This window comes from Macrobrachium nipponense, chromosome 44, assembly GCF_015104395.2.
Source record: "Macrobrachium nipponense isolate FS-2020 chromosome 44, ASM1510439v2, whole genome shotgun sequence".
NCBI classification, from domain to species: domain Eukaryota; kingdom Metazoa; phylum Arthropoda; class Malacostraca; order Decapoda; family Palaemonidae; genus Macrobrachium; species Macrobrachium nipponense.
In genome coordinates this window covers 17,952,760-17,964,562 of record NC_087221.1, presented here as the reverse complement: position 1 = coordinate 17,964,562, position 11,803 = coordinate 17,952,760, and the positions used below count along the sequence as shown (strand labels likewise).

The 11,803-nt window shown below is 47.9% G+C and overlaps 1 pseudogene; it reads right to left on the bottom strand.

Annotated features, from left to right (window-relative positions):
- The window catches only part of LOC135204059 (mucin-2-like), a 203,661-nt pseudogene that overhangs the window by 8,675 nt on the left and 183,183 nt on the right, over positions 1-11,803 (bottom strand).

Sequence of the window (11,803 nt, the reverse complement as noted above, 5' to 3'; positions counted from 1 at the left end):
ACATTGGATTCCCTCCCTGGTCGTAAGAGCAGAGGGCGGGATCCTAACCTCTGCCCAGCTGATCGGGGTGTGCACCGCAGGATCAGTGGTCAGACTTCTGGACCAGATTTATAAGAGGGAGGCAAGCGTACCTCTTGTAAATAGCAAAAGGCAAGAACTAGTTCCTATAAATAGCAAAAGGCAAGAACTAGCTCCTACTTCAAGAGCCAAATTGAAGTCATGGGTTTGTCTCTTGTTGGCTTCCACTCCCCCCTACCTTGTCGGGGAGTGGTGGATAAACACTCCTATCCCTACTGAAAAGGATAGAATGGAGCTTGGTTGTGTAGCTTACCTGCATCGGCCTCCTGTTCAGCATAGTGACGACCGCGGCCCTCTGCCCACAGGTAGAGGAGAAGAACGGAGGAGGAAGAGAAGCCAGTCACACACTCTTTCACTCGTCCATTCATGCAGTCACACAAGGATGCGATGCTGTTCTGTCCACTTGGGTGCTGGGTAGACTACACAACTTGTTGAGCAGCCACCACGGGTCCCAAGGAAAAAGTGTCCAAGGACATGTGGGTGATATCCCGAAGGTAGAATGAAGTGAAGGTGGTCTGGTTGGTCCAAACCCCTGCCTTCAGAACCTGCGCCAGGGAGAAGTTCTTGTGGAACGCAAGGGTTGGACCAATACCTCTGACTTTGTGGGCTCTCAGACGAAGGGTACGGGTGTCGTCACTACCAGCTGTCTCGTACGCCCTCCTGATCACCTCACGCAGCCAGAAAGAAAGCGTGTTCTTGGAACTTCTTTCTTGGTAACCCCGGTGCTAACAAAGAGGCGTCAACACTCAGGCCTGAGGTGTTGAGTTCTCTTCAGATAGCGCCGTAGCGCCCTCACAGGACAAAGCAGCATCTCATCCACATCATTATCGGTGAAATCCTTCGGGAGGGGATCGTGAAGGACTCAAACCGGTCATCAGGGACCGAAGGATTCTGAGTCTTCGCTACGAAGTTCGGGACGAAATCGAGCGTCACGGATCCCCATCCCCTGGAATGCTTGACATCGAAGGAAAGACCATGAAGTTCCCCTGCTCTCTTCGCCAATGCCAGGGCCAGCAAGAAGAGGGTCTTGAGGGTCAGATCCCTGTCTGACGACTCTCAGAGTGGCTCGAAGGGTCTGCGAGTCAAACTCCTAAGGACGAGAGTCACATCCGACCCCAGGGGCCTGAGTTCCCTGGATGGGCAAGACCTCTCGAAGCTCTTCATCAGGAGGGAGATCTCGAAAGAAGAGATGTCCACACCTTGCAGTTTAAGGACTAGGGCCAGGGCGGCTCTGTATCCTTTAACTGCAGAGACGGAGGGGAGCTTCTCTCGGCGAAGGAAGACGAGGAAATCCGCTACCTGCTGAAGAGTGGCTCTGAGCGGAGAGAGACCCCCGTCCACGACACCAACCACAGAAGACGGACCACTTCCCCTGGTAGACAGCTGCAGAGGACTGTCTAAGGTATCCAGCCATCTCTGTTGCTGCCCTGCGAGAAAAGCCTCTCGCTCGCAAGAGATGGAGGATAACACCCAGCCGTGAAGACACAGGGACTCGACGGACTGGTGGTACCGTTCTACGTGTGGCTGGCACAGGAGGTTGTGCCAGGGGGGGATCTCTCTCGGTGCTTCGGCAAGCAGAGCCAGCCGGTCCGGGTACCAAACGGCCTGAGGTCGTTTGGGCTCCACCAGGATCATCCAAAGGTTCGCGGTGATCAGCGCCCTGCTGATCACTGCGAATCAGACAGAACAGGGAAAGGCGTGGATGAAGAGGTTGTCCCACGGATGTTGAAAAGAGTCCTCTGCAGGTGGCCATGGGTCCGGCACAACCGAGAAGAAAACCTGGAGTTTTCTGTTGTGCCGGGTGGCGAACAGATCCACGACTGGATGCCCCGACAGGTTAAAGAGCCTTTCCACCATGTCTGGATGAAGGGACCATTCGGTTCCTATCACCTGATCCCGACGGCTGAGCTTGTCGGCTACCACATTCTTCTTGCCTGGAATGTAGCGGGCCGGCAGCTCTACTGAGTGTGCCGCAGCCCACTCGTGCACCTGCAACGTCAACACTCTGTGGTGTTGTCGCTCATCAACACCACCGAGTGTCCCACCAGACAGTCCCGGAACTCTTGGAGCACGAGGAACGCTGCCTTGAGCTCCACGACGTTGATGTGAAGGTGCTTGTCGCGATGGTCCCACACACCTGCAGTCAGCAACTCCTCCATGTGTGCGCCCCATCCCTCGGTCGATGCGTCTGAGAAGAGCAGCATCTCTGATGGAGGAGTGCAAAGAGGCACTCCTCTTACGAGGTTCCCGTTCTCCAGCCACCAGGCTAGGTTCTGCCTCACCTCCTCTGTGAGGGACACGGGGAAGAAAGGAGGGTCCCTTGCCTGTGACCAACACTCCTTTAGTCTCCACTGAAGAGACCGCAGGTGAAGACGCCCATGAGGGACTAACTTCTCGAGAGACGACAGGTGACCGATCACAACCTGCCACTGCTGAGCTGGTTGCTCCTGTAGAGACAGGAACTGTCTTGCTGCCTCCCTGAACCTGCTGATCCGCGAATCTGCGGGGAAGACTCGCCCTGCTACCGTGTCGATCAGCATGCCCAGGTACTTCATCCTCTCCTTGGGCTCGAGATCTGACTTCTCGTAATTCACTACGATCCCCAGATCGCGGCAGAATTCGAGGAGTCGATCTCTGTCCTGTAACAACTGCAAGCGGGAGCTCGCCAGGACTAACCAACCAATTGTCGAGATACCTCAAGAGACGTATCCCTACCGAGTGGGCCCAAGCCAACACCAGCGTGAACACTTGCGTGAACACCTGTGGGGCGGTTGAGAGACCGAAACAAAGTGCCCTGAATTGGTACACCGTCCCGTCGAGGATGAAGCGGAGGTACTTCCTGGAGGATTGATGGATGGGTATCTGGAAATATGCGTCCTTCAGATCCACCGAAAGCATGAAGTCGTCCTCCCTGATGGAATCGAGCACCGAGCGTGCTGTTTCCATCGTGAACCGAGTTTGGCGAACGAATCGGTTCAAGGGAGAGAGATCTATCACCGGGTGCCAGCCCCCCAAGGCCTTCTCCACTAGGAAGAGTCGGCTGTAGAAGCCCGGCGACTGATCCTGTACGATCTCCAAAGCACGTTTGCTCAGCATGGCTTCTACTTCCTGCCGAAGCGTCACGTCCTTGGTCGAGCCAGGAACGTAGGTTTGCAGATGGACCGGGTTGGAGGTGAGGGGTAGCCAAGACTCGAAGGGTAGTAGATATCCCTCATGAAGGACGTTTACTATCCAGGTCTCCGCACCGTAGCGCTGCCATGTTGCCCAATGGCTTGCCAGGCACCCCCCAACTTCCGGCAGTAGGTGAGGGGGAACGTTGTCCCTAATGTTTCCCTCCTCTCTTCGACTTCTTCTTCCCAGATCCACCTCGAGAGAAGGACTGGGAGAAGGGCTGGTTGCGGTCACTCCTTACAGCTGAAGCCGAAGGCAGAGTCTTTCCTCTCGGCTTCGACAAGGCGACCGTCTTGGCCACAGAGGAAGCACTAGCTAAGCTTTAGGGCTTAGCCGCAGTCGTCCAAGGTTGCCCAGCCACCTTGGAGACTGCCAGGTGGACAAGACGGTCACTGTCGTCAGTGCACCGCTGTTCCACCGCAGCGTCCACCATCTCTCTGGGGAAGAGAAAGGAGGAACTCCGCACTGGTCCGTTGCGAAGACCCAGAGCCGCCTCACGCCCAGCAAACCTGGTCACTCGGGTGAGAACAATGTCTCTACGCCGGAGAACCAGGTTGGCCCACAGGTTAGCTGTCTGGTGGGCCAGGAGGCGATGCCCCTACCCCAGACTGGCACAGTCTCACAAAAGCCGGGTCCCCTTCAGGAGTGATGTTCCCCAAGGAGGCCGCGGCTTTCAACACTTTGAGGGACCACAGGTAGATCCAGGAGACTGCTTGGAATGCTGCCATTGCGGTAGATTCCAAGGCAAGTGCCTCTTGCTGTGAGAACCAAAGGTTCTCCGACAGGAGCTGCAGCAGAGACACCCCCAGAGTTAGCCTAGCTAGCTCCGGTAGAGGTGGAGGAAGGAGCTTGGCAGACCTACCGGACCGAAGCAAACCCTCCTCTCCGGAGACGAGAGCGTCCACTTGGCTCAGCACGCTGTCAGCCAAGGCCAATCGCGGCAGACCCACCATCGTCCTGGGTTCCTTCTTAGGTCCCCAGAATGACTCCAAGCCCGATGTGGGCTCGAAAGGTGGGAGCACCGATCCTTCCCCGAGGTCGTTGTGCTGACGAATCAGCGCAATTAACTCCGCGAACGACCTCTGGATCTCAGGAGAAACTGCATCCTATGGAGACGGACCGTCCAGCGAGAATGCCTCCCGAGACCCTCCTCTTTCCACAGGAGGAACCACGACAGACCCCTCCTGGTCTCCTCCTACCACCTGCGCGTACGATCTGGTTGGTCCGAGGACCGTGCCAGGTTCGTAGGGTGTCGTGGCAGGATCGCGAGGGGCGCCTGATTGCCTCGCTCTTCCCAGTGAAGCCTGAGGAAGTTGAAGGGATCGTAGAGGCAGACCTGATGCTCCTGCTGCGCCCACCGGCAGAACCGGTGTGCTGAGGGGGCTGCAGGCGATCACTAACCCGCGGTGCCGATCGGGCTGCAGGCCTGGTCAAGCGGCTCTCACGGGGAGAGCAGCTGGACCGAGAACAGTGGCGACGGTCCCGAGCGTCAGAAGAGCTGCTGCTGGTCCCCCTCTCCACCCAGCCCTGGTAGGAGCGGCGATCAGGGGACCTGCAATCCGCTGTCTCGGTGGGAGCGAGGCCTGTCCTCACAGCGCATCACGCCGCTTGGACCAGCCGAGGCTGGTTAAGGCGACTGACGGGACCGCTTCCTCGCCTCAGCCAGCGACTGGTCTGGGACCGTTGCGTCAACCCTGGGTACAAGCATATCGCTGCCAGAGCAATCACTGGTCTGGTGAGAGTCGCCTGGATCCTGGCGCTGAGCGGACTCAGTTGCCTAGGTCTTGGCTGTACGGTCACCCACACGTGACCGTACACTTGTGACTCTCACGAACGAGAGACCGAAACGCTACCTGGCGTCGAGGCAGAACCTCTGGCGCCAGGCGAGGAGGTACCGGTGTTAGCCGGCATTCCTCCGGTCCCCGTTTTCTTCTTCCTTCCGGAAGGAGAGACAGGCCCCGTTCCCGAAGGAACAGGAGGACTGGCGGAAGTCCCAACCGTCCCACCGGAGTGGGCCGGACCCTTAGAAGTCTCAGCGAGTCTTCTTAGGGGGGGGGGGGGGGGGGGGGGAGGCAACCTTCTTCTTCTTCGGCTGTGGGGCCTTAGAAGTTGAAGGGGAAGCGGCGGCAGACAACGATGACAAAGAAGACAATGAAGACGACACCTTCCTCCTCCTCCTCTTCTTCTTCGTCAGCTCCTCAGCACCACTGTCAGGTCTTCCTTCCAGGATGGAGCGGGGGCAGTTGCCGAAGCAACAGGGCCCGACTGCACCTGTCCGGAAGGACCTGGGGTGGGAGCAGCAACACCACGGGCAGGAACGACAGCGGCAGGAACTGGTACCAGGAACAGGAGGCAGGGCAGTAACCGGCAGCATCCTCTGCACAAGAGGTAGGTCCAGAGGAGAGCTCTTGGGACACCGGAAGTCCGGGGCTGTAGCAGGAGCAGCAAACCCAGGTGGCGGCGTCACAGCAGGCATCGAAACCTCCGGCAGCGGTGCCTGCACAGCGGCTGTCGGGGTCACCGAGGCTACGTGCTGAGTGTACACTAGGTGCGGCGGAGCAGCGTAGCCTGGCGTGGACACTGTCGTGGTAGTCGTGGTGGTCGGCCCGTGTGTTACCGGCATGGCCCCTCTCGCCAGGTGACTCAGCAGCCCCTGGACCGTCGGTGTCCCTTGCAGCCCCAGCGAGTACCAGGAGCGTCCAAGATCGTCCACTGTGGCAAGCAGGTCCGAGGAAGGAAAAGTCGGGTGAGTTAGTGAGGGGGGGGGGGGGGGGTCTCTCCTCACCCAGGGGGGGACAGTTCCCACCCCAAGCGAACGGAGGACTCCGAGTACAACTGGATGTTGGGGTATCTCGCGCCCCCCTTCCACACTCGACTGATCGAGAGAGGAGGAGGAGTGAGAAACCTCCCCCGAAGGGGAAGGAGCCATACAAGGGAGCTGAGATGGAGGGAGAAAAGAGGAAGACGTGTCCGTATCCAAGGGTGTAGCCGGAGAACCCTCCGACGACTCCTTGGCCGGCTTGCGCGGCTTCTTCCTCCCCCCATAGCGCTCCCACTGCTCCTCCGACCAAAAAATACAAGTATCACATGTCTTGGTGCGAGAGCATTCTCGCCCACTACACCGAGTACAAAAATCATAAGGATCAACCTCTACAGATGATCAGAAGGCCCCACACTTACGCCCCTCCACACCAGGGCACAATCTGCGGCTGATGGGGGGGGCGAGGGGGTCTCTCCGGCTCTCGTGATTCCATTTCCATTACAATGAAGCACTGTATTTATATAAAAACACACATACTTACTTATATCCTTTGCACTAGCACACAGTAAAAGGAAAAGCAAAAAAGTCTTCACGCAGTGAAGCTAACCAAGCATATGACAGAAGCGGGCAGAGAGGCGAGCAACACGTCCATCCACCAACGCGGCCGAAAGCAAAGTGACTCCTCTCCTCGCAGTCAAGCTGACCGCCAACTGCCGGACAAGCAGTTAACTACCGAAACCCCTTGTTCAAAGCTTACGACCGGTTCAGCTGCCGCTAAGTACCTTCCTATTGTTAAAGGACCGAGGGTTTGTATACGTATCGGAACAACTAATTTTTTCTCACCAACTTATCAATCACAATTAACCTCCTTCACTGTACTTTTTGTTTGAGGATAGATGCAAAATATTTAAAAAAGAAAATTTTCATAAATGATTAACTGAAATGTAACCACAGAGTATGTGCCCCCATCATTGTTTTGTGTAAATTTATAATAACAGAGAAAAAAGCAAGAGAGGTTTTAACACAAAATTACATTATTCATAGTAGAAATGACACAATTTCTTAATTGAAGAACATTGGTGCCTCATTTGGGGTTCTACCGACTTAATACAAAAGAAATTCCAGCCAGCATCAATCCTTTTTCCTTAATAGCTGTATTTTTGTTTTTACTAGTTACATAAAGCATTAATTAAAAAAATTTCCATATCATTAGGACTTGGAAAAAGTTGGAGGGTTATTAACAGTTTTGAGCTTTTATTTCTCCTCTGAAAACAATAAGCATCACATTGATTATATTGAAAAATATAAGTCCACAGTAGTATGTACTGTATGTAGTATATTGCTATATGCAGGATGCTTTCACCAACTTGATCAGTTGGCCTCTTCAAGCTGAAGCGGCCAACTGATCAAGTTGGCAAAAACTTCCTAAATATAGCAATATGTATACTACATACATACTACTGCAGACTTTATTTTTACATTTAAGATCACAGGACAGTGATATCAAATAATTGATTATATTAATTGCTAAAATAAATAATATACTTTTTAAAATACTATCACAAAACAACCATTTTCTAAGTAATGTTTCTTACGTGATACACAATATGTACAGTGAAGTAAACCGTTAAAAATTTTATGAATACACTGCCTAGTTTACAAAACAACAGAGCCTCCGGGTGGTATTAAATAAATTTTCAATGCCAAAAGCAAAAGACGAAATAATTTTCCTTAAAATCGTAAGTGTGCAATTGAAAGAGTAAGATTTTGCTAGTTACCTGCTGCACCTGATGAAAAGTTAGAGAAGTGGTCGCACCACTCCCTGGAACAGCAGGGGTGAGATAAGTTACTTGACCAGGTGGTAATCCTTGGGTTGTGCCACTGACAGCTGCAGCTCCCACAGTGCTTCCACCACTTATACCACCACCAGATCCAACCGAAGTCGTGACTCCGCTGGCACTGACTGTAGACATGAAGTTAAATTGGTTTCATCTACAGTACAATGACTTTTCATTATTAATTTTCAACATAAATACAGAATGCATTAACAGACAAAAGCACTATTAACTCCACTCACAAATACTCCGAATACTATTGCTTGCAACTACTGTATATCATACAGTACTACTACTACTACTACTACTACTACTACTACTAGTAGTAGTCCTTTAATGAAACTTTCATTACAGAAAACTGTAGATGACCAATTAATCTGGTTACATACTTCCAATATCCCCACTTGTTTAAGGGGGCTGGCCGGAACCCCCTATATATGGTGGTATAGGGCGAAAAATGCAAAGGCATGAAAAAATTCATGGAGCTTCATATGGCAATTGAGAATACGTATACAAAATATTTCGTCAAAATTCCTCTTACTTTCGTAGTTACAGGGTAATTAGTTAACGTAACTCAATAAGCCTAAAACATTGATCCGTACAAGAAAATGCAATATTTCTTCTATTATCGTAAATTTTGATAATCATTGTCGAAGAAATTGGGAGAAATGGCATCTGTAGACATTTCCCGAGTCGAGAAGGGAGACTTCAGCTCAGCTACCAAGTCCAGTCATGATTCAGTGCGATCACAAACTTCATTTTTTGTACCTGGATCATCATGTCTTCTGCCACAATCTGTGCTCTTACAACCTTCTCCATTCATATGACCTGAGCACAAATAAGAGAAAGACAAACCCCCACTTGGGCATTCTGGTTTTGGTTTGTATGGTCCGATAAGGCAATATCTTTGGTTAAATACGCTTCCTTTTTCTTACAAAATACCAAATTCAGGTAGAGTTCATATCAGATCAAGCATTTATAATTCATTACTTCACACTCAACTCTTAAAAATTACATCACAAAGTACAGTACAGGCAGTCCCCAATTATTGGTGGACTTGGTTAATGGCGATCCGGTTTTATGGCACTTGTCTAGCGCCATAAAACGAATAAGTTCCAGCACCAAATAAGCAATATGTACCTATACCTTGCAAATGAGGCCAGTGGCTAAGAAGTGCTTCATACTAGTTTGAATTTCAGCATACACCAAAACTGTCTAGTTCACAACAAAATAAAGCTGTTGGCTTCCTAACCTGGAAACCCAACATAGTATGGATAGGGTGAAGTCACAGCAAAATGTGGGTAGGTGGAAACTGCTGGCTGCCACGACCATTAAACAAAGGAATATAATATCAAGTAAGACTTTAGTTCTCAGTGCCACATTTTCATATCAACTGACTTGCTCACATCAGATGCACAGGAAAAGACTATGAACACCAAACATTTCTTATGGGTTACATGAACAGTGGCAAAGAATTCTGTTTTATTATGTGCAACCTCAAACAGGTCACAGACAGTTCTTGTATGATCTATGCAGATCTTGTTAGGCAGACTGTAACTCAAGGATTTAACCCTTACAGTCAGGGCTAATATATGCTAATGCATACACCGATGACCAGACTAAATTTAAGGAAGGCCAATATGAAGAAAAAAAAATCATCAATGAAAAAAGGAAGATATGCATATGCTCATGGTATAAAAATAGAAATTCTAAAAAAATTCAGTACCTTCCACAGGAAATTGAAAGTTAATATTTCCCATTTGGTGCAGGCCTCATTTCTAAGACAATCATAAAAATATGCTAATTTTACCCAGTTATAAGTGTTTTCTCTGATATTTTTTTCTATTTTATTTTATCAAATTATAATCAAAGTTGAGAAAATATCATAACATAAGAACTAAAATCAGGAATGAATTCCGAGTACTATATATGTATCATAAAATAATTATGATGCATCTTTGGAAGGGAATTTGTGACATTTCCCTTTGCCGCCTCATGCAAGACTGAATCTCTCCCAGCTCAATCTTGACTCCCGTACGATGATTTAAAGAGTTGCCAATAGTGATCAATGGCACTTAGAACATTTCTCCCGGAAAATTCATTCAAACTTTATGGCACCAATTCTTGAACATATACAGTGGACCCCCCGTATTAGCGTTCTCCGGATTCGCGGACTCACACATTCACGGATTTCTCTCAGGAACACTTCCCCGCATTATTTGCGGAAAATTTGCACATTCGCATTATTTTTCTATGAGAAATATCCACTAATTCCTGTTTTTTTTTTAATCAATTTCATAATAAAATGCACTTTTTGTGATTAAACTACATATTAAAAAAACCAAGTATGAAAATCTTTGGTGGATTTTTCTTCAGTTTTAACTAGCAAAATAGGCTGTTTTTAGCCTTTTTATAGGAGTTCCAAACATTCGCGGGTTCTAACTATTCACGTGGGGTCTGGTACGCTTCCCCCCCGAATACGGGGGGACCACTGTATACAGTAGAGCCCCGGACATCAACAATAATCTGTTCCAAAATAGGCATCAAAATTATATTTTTTCGAGATCTGAATCAATATTTTTCATAAGAAATAACTGAAAATGGATTAATCCATTCCTGATCACCCATTACCACCCTAACTTCATCTTATTATGCAAAACAGTACACATAAATTACAATTAAACAAGTTCAGAGTTAGTAAATAAATATCATATTAGATGTATATTTGTTATTTCTAAATTAGTATACTGTATAAAAACAAAATAACTGGCCTAAGTCCAATGCGGCCGTACTATTACCAATGGTTGACTGGGCGCCATAGGCTAGCTACGACTACACAGACTACAGAGTAATGGGTAGGCACAAAACTTGTTTCTAACATCATAAAACATTAAAAAACAAGCCTAACTATTGCAGTATACCCAGTAAATTAATAAAATATTTACATTAAGCCAAATTATGTTAATCATAACTTACGAAAATTTGCCTACATAACGTCGGCAGCTTGTGGTATGAGCGGATGTAAACAAAACTGTGTACGTGCGTATGTATACATACTGTATGTACAAAATCACTTAAAAATATCTTTCAATATATGTTAGATACTAAAACTTTCTTCATATAATATTCTTGTAAAATAGGGATGCGTCTTCTACGGCAGCAAATTACTAACCTCTTCTTTACCAGGAAGCTTGACAAAGCATAAAGATTGCGTTTGTTACCAAACCGCACACGTACTAAAAATTGCTTTCATTTGCAAAGAAATTCACAATCTCGTGAAGTACAATCTGTGTCATCAAAATCCATAATTATATAATAAAGTAGAATATTACTAAGTAAAATGTATAAAAGATTTTCGAACACCATTCAGTGTTTATGTTAACACAATTGATGTCGAAAGCCTTTGTATATTTTTCATCACTCACTATTAATTGTGGATTTTTATGATACATCGCTCTCACTACCAAACCTCAGAACGGTGTTTGAAAGTCTTTGTACATTTTTCATATTTTATACTATTAATTGTTGATTTTTATGACATACATTTTTCTCAATACCAATCCTCACACAAACATTATATTTGCTACGAAACGCATATGTGTGTGTGTGTGTGCATAGTTTTTAGACTAAGACTGTCTAAAAAAATTGAGGGATGCTTACTCACACCAAGGAAATCCACAAAAGCGAAAACTGTGCGCATACCAAAACAATAGCAGTGGAGTGATGAAGTTTTGTACAAAGTGTAGCACACCGCCACCAATGTTACTAGATGCAATAGCATCATTTGATGCTTTTAGCATATTTGAGGTAAATTTCATTGAATAGCGTAATATTTGGCATAACGACCCACTTAGCATAATTTTGTGAAGTTTGGCATAAATATGCATAGAAACACTAAAAATAACAAACATACCTGACTTATTATGATAAAATAACGTATGTAATATTTAATAAATTA